The sequence below is a fragment of the Microtus ochrogaster genome, chromosome 4, assembly GCF_000317375.1.
Source record: "Microtus ochrogaster isolate Prairie Vole_2 chromosome 4, MicOch1.0, whole genome shotgun sequence".
In the NCBI taxonomy this organism is placed as follows: domain Eukaryota; kingdom Metazoa; phylum Chordata; class Mammalia; order Rodentia; family Cricetidae; genus Microtus; species Microtus ochrogaster.
Window position 1 is genome coordinate 77,805,032 of NC_022011.1, and position 5,438 is coordinate 77,810,469.

At 36.9% G+C, this 5,438-nt stretch overlaps 1 protein-coding gene across 1 annotated transcript in view; it reads left to right on the plus strand.

Annotated features, from left to right (window-relative positions):
* The first annotated feature begins 3,704 nt into the window (after positions 1–3,704).
* Positions 3,705–5,438, plus strand: part of Xirp2 (xin actin binding repeat containing 2) — a 72,494-nt gene continuing 70,760 nt past the window's right edge. The window contains exon 1 of the mRNA XM_013346071.2: positions 3,705–3,739. The gene's annotated coding sequence lies outside the window, so the exon portion shown is untranslated. The remainder of the gene's footprint in view (positions 3,740–5,438) is intronic.

Genomic DNA, 5,438 nt, shown 5'->3' on the forward strand with positions numbered 1-5,438 from the left:
TTCCTAGTCCTAATGGCAAGCAAGTATTTTATATATACTGAGTAGTGTATTATTTATTCTAATTATACAGTTGTTAGGTGGGCCCCTTTGGTCCAGAGGTTACATATATGGTAACTGAAATATAGCTGGCCCAACTTTAAATCAGGCCCTCCTGTCTGTGGAATGCCCCAGTAGCTTATGTTGGTGCCCTGCATTGAGAGCCTAGCTATTGCTGGCATGCACTGAGCCTATATCTTGGCATTTATTAATATGGGAAAGGTTTTGTCCCACTCAAAGCTTATTACCATGGCACATAATAATGATTGGAACTTTTAAATTATAGGCTGGATAAATAGTGTCTCTAAAAATGTGAACCTAGGGAGCCAGCAGCATTAAGTTCAATGCCCATTTTCTGCTTACAATTAATTTTTATCTTCAAAAAGGTTATTTAACTATCCTAATCCTCAATTTTATAGGAAATAATAAGTGTGAATGTGTGTTTTCTTTTGAGAGCAAGAGAAAATAAATACAATCAACATAATCAAATCTAAGTCATAACCCCTTTAAATGGTCCAATGTTATTCTTAAGGAAAAATTACAGAAATAAGAACATATATGAATTTTCTTGTGAAGCATCAATGGACTCCTCGTAGAAAGGTTTTAGATTCATAACAAAACTGAAAGAGAATGCACGAAATTTTGTGTCTACCTCTCTGTGCATAGACCTTCTCATCATCAATGTCCTCAAGCAGAATAGAACATTTATTATAATTTTGATGAACCCACACTGACACACTTTGATCACATAAAGCCTATATCTTAATATTCATTCGCTGGGATTGGCAGGTGTATAAAAGAACATATTCACTAGTATGGTGTCATTGAGAAAGAGCCTCAATTTCAGCCCTAACCCTTAAAAACTTAAGATGTTCACAGTAGATTTAATATCTGTTTTCCTCAATATCCTTTTGTAGCACTGGGAAGTACTCTAATTTCTAACTGTACCAAATTTTACTGATCTAATGAAAAATAGATAACTTGACACTAAGTTCTGTAAGTGCAGGTTTCTTAGTAGATGTGGGGTTTTAACTCCATACTGGGCAACAAGTAATAACATGATAGGTTTTTTATAAACATCCACCAAGCATCTTCCACAATGGCTCTTCCTTTTGCACTGTTACCAGCAGTGGATGAGGTTTCCCCACACAATGAATCTTTGAAGACATTTTTTTTTATGTACTGGATATACCAGTTTTTCCTAACAGTTATATAATCACACCCTACTGTTGTTACCTGCATTTTCCTAATGGAAAATGGTGTGAAGTCTCTTTCACAAACTTGTCTGCCATCTCTAACCACCTCAAGTAATGTATGTGTTAACTTCCTTGGCTCATTTTAAAATTTTAATTAAATTAATTTAACTAATGTATATAAACATAAACATTGTACTATTAATGGATACCATATGATACTTCAATACAACATATAATGTACAGTATTCATACCATGCTAAATATATCAATTTTAATCATTATTTCTTCATTTGTTGTATATGTATTCAAATTAGAAACATCTTCCTTGAAAGTCAAAGGTATAAATTTTAAATTTTGAGAGGAGATCACTGTAAATGAAGCTTGAAGAATCAATCAAGAAATTAGTCACTAACGTAAAAACAAGAGTGTGACTGAGTAAGAGAGATGATGAAGCAGACATCAGATATTTGAACAATTTACCCTACTTCAAAAGTGTATCATTAGTCATCAATAAATAAATAAATAAGGAGAATAAAGTATACCTCACTTATATTTTAAGACCCATCTCATAATTATTATAATTTTAGGACTACTGTCATTTTTTATGAATATGAATATACTGCATTGACATAATTTACTGAGAAATATTATACTGGAGTAGTAATATTATGAATGTACTAATTAATCTATTGTTTCATTTAATCTTGGCAACAACCATACAAAGTTTCTTGAACTTACTCTAATTTAGTCAAAAATGAATATGTCAGAATTATAAGGATGTGGAACTTGTTCAGGTAACAGAACAGAACACAGTTTGTATAAACTGTGCTGAGACCCAGTATGACAGGAACAATGTCCAGCAGAACTTTCTAGGTGACACCAGCATTCTCAGTGCAAAACCGCATGACACAAATGGCGACAAAAACCTTGAAATGTAGTTAGCACAACTGAGCAACTGAATTTTAAAAAATCCCATTAAATATTAATCTAATAAAATTCAAATGACCTCATGTCTAGCAGTGGCCACCCATGTTCATCAGCAAAACTTGAAATAGATTACACTCACAGATCTTATGGATATTCAGTACAATTTAGTAAACTTTTCAGGGTTAATAAACCTCAGTATCACTACTTATAATACCTTTAAATGAAAACTAATATTGTATATGACAAAACACGTGCTGCTCTTCCTTGAACCTACTGTGGTTAGACGCTTGCTTGTATTTTGGATGTAATAAGCATTGTGTCAGGAAGATGCTTTCTTCAAGTTGGGGGACAATTTCCTTCATTTGGGTTTGTTGGGAAGCCAGCTGGATACAGAAAGGGCACCACTCGAGGGAAGTTACAGAAGAGATGAATGGCTGTTGAGCTGGGTAGTTTATATTGACTTAGACTGTGTTAGATGCTGGCAGCAAGGAGCTGAAGGGATCTGAAGAGCAAGACTACTTGACTTCTACCCATTTCCAGCTAGGCCGGCAGGGTGGGCTGAGACAGTAGGATGGTAGCAATGGGTGTTAAATCGAATTATCTCAGGAGCACGTGCAATGACTTTTTTTTTCTGTCTACTCTTCCTTGTGCCATATAATTTAAGACGAATAATATGTTTGTTTGTTTATTCTCTCTACAAAGCCTCTCATTCCTTTCTTCCTTATCCTCTGCCACCAAAAAGAAAAATAAATGAATAAAGATCCCTCTTTACTTCTAAACATTGCAGTATGGTTTTGATTTATGAGTGAGGACTTGAAAAAAAATTACCTATCAAGAGTATGTAAATTAAAATTTAAAAACAAATGTTCGTTCTTGGTCTCAGGTTTATTCCTCTGTAATTCCAGCCTCCTGAAACTGAGGTAGAAAGATCCCAAATTCCTTAATAGCCCATTTCACACAGGGAAAGCCCACCTCTCATACAAAGGAAAATTAAAAAAAAATAAGGTTTTGCCTCCAAAGGACCCAAGTTAATTATCACTATCCCAACAAAATAAATAGCATTTATTTCCTGTCGCTTTATTTTCATAAACTTAACTCTTAAATAAGTAAAGCTATCTTTATATGGAAGCAATTGAAGGCTATAATCGTTCCACCTCTTTCATAATTTATTTCTTATACTATGTCTGGGAGTTCAGACTTCGCTGTGGTAGGAGCTGCAGAAGGCAGCGTGATTGACGGCACATGTGTTAGAGCCACGCATACATTGTCCAGGACACTACTAAGCAGCATGCCCTCAAAGACTCACTTCTGAAAAGAGTGGTTGACTCAAGCCCCACCTATACAGAGCTCAGTTCCTAAAAATAGGTGCTAAGTTGCATCCTTTGGACACAGGGCTAAAATAAATTCACCGGCCCCATCTCCTTGCTTCATTGACTTCAGTGGAGCTGGTCTCCACTCTGCTGGTAGCTTTCAGGGGACTGGGAAATTGGCTGTACGTGAAAGAGGAGGGAGCCTACTAAGTGAAGTGTTGTGAGTCTATAGAGCATCGCCGTGGAGTTAGGGTGGACTCTGGTACAAAGGTATGTGTGATATAGTCCTGTGTGTGTACCAAGGTTATAACATAGTCTATCACTGAAGTGCAGTGAAATCTAAAAGTCAATTGTCATCACGATAAAGGAACCTGAGCAGTTTGGATTTGTTCTCATGATTGTGGGCAGCATTGTTGGATATGAAATTGAGGACCTCATGTGTTAATTTCTTTACAATAAATTACTTTTGTGTTTACTATTAAGGAATAATAAGGCCATAAGGGAAACTGAAAAAAAAAGGTTTGTCTTTTAAATTAAAAGATAAAGAAATATGAATGATATTTCATGGAATCTAATGAGGGGCAGGAAAAGTCTGAACTACTTTCAACTGCTTCAGCATGCTCAGAGAAGGGTAGGAAAGTTATTCTTTCCAAGACGTAGTTTGATTTTTGTGGTTTTTGCTCTAGCTGTGGGCTTATGTCCTCCTGGAGTCTTACTGGAGTAAAGATTAAAGAATCAGGTTCTTACATGTTTTTCAGAATTAAGAAAAGCACTGCCAGTTGGATCTGCCAGCCCTAATTACGGCAGCTACAAACTCCAATAGAGGAGAGGGAGATTGTGCTTTGAAGGTATCATGCCCTATATCCACTTTCAAATGGATGTTTTTTTCTGTCTCCAATTGCCTGTGAACACCTTAATTTGGTCCTGTTGTGCTGTGTTCAGGTGTTAAGAGACTGAAGCCATTTGGAAGTGACTGACATTAGACGAGAATCCCCTAAGACACGGTGCAAAAGCAAGGACGCTTTCAGATTGCATAATGCAGGGTTTAAATTTAGCCAGCTGGTGCTGAACGAACTGAAAGATATTTTATTTTTACCAGAGCTCTGTGCAGTCACGGACAAGCTGTGGGTTATTTGAAATATTTTAAAATTTTATGTTAAAGTGCCAAAGGACAAGTAAAATGTTTACTTGTACTGTATGCAGAGTTATGGATTTTTTTTATAAAATGAAAGAACACCTGTTGAAAGTTTTAGATGATATTCCAAGGGAGTAAAAAAAGTTTGGGGCAGAAATTAGAAACTCTACATTGTATGTTTAAATATTGTCAGCTTCTTTGCTTGATATTTGAATGTTTTCCCTTCCTGGTATCAACACATCAGCTAAGAACTAGATCCGTTTTTAAATATCACTCAGTGTTTCAGATGTCTGCAATGTGGCAAACTGCCAGCTGCTTGGGGAAAAACGCAGTCTGGAGTTCCGATGGAATGGGGTTTCTTTCAACCAGCACTGGGCATCTTTTAGGTGCAGCTTCCCGCTAGACCCTGAAAAAAATGAAAGTCGACGTTCTGTAATAATCACGGGACGTTTTGCTTCCGAATATGTTCCTGCAAAAATGTCAGCACAGGCCAGCTGTCACCTCTGATTATAGAGGGCAGGAGTGTTGCCTTTATGCAGGTCCGTTTTGGGGGAGAAAGCCCACTAAGTTCATGGATAATTTACTGTGATGTACAGAAGTACTGTTCCTGCTGTTTCATCTAGAATTCCAACTCTCACTCTGGATTTGTTACAACTGAAAAACTGAAAAACTTCCACGCAGCAGCCTGTTTTCACTCACTTGAAAACTGTTAAAGTTAATGGAATAATTTAAGGTCAGTGGTTGATGATCACTCCCAAACCTGCTCTCTCCCTCCTCTTTGCCCCCCCCCACAGAGAAAGAGGGAGGGAGGGAGGGAGGGAGGGAGGGAGGGAG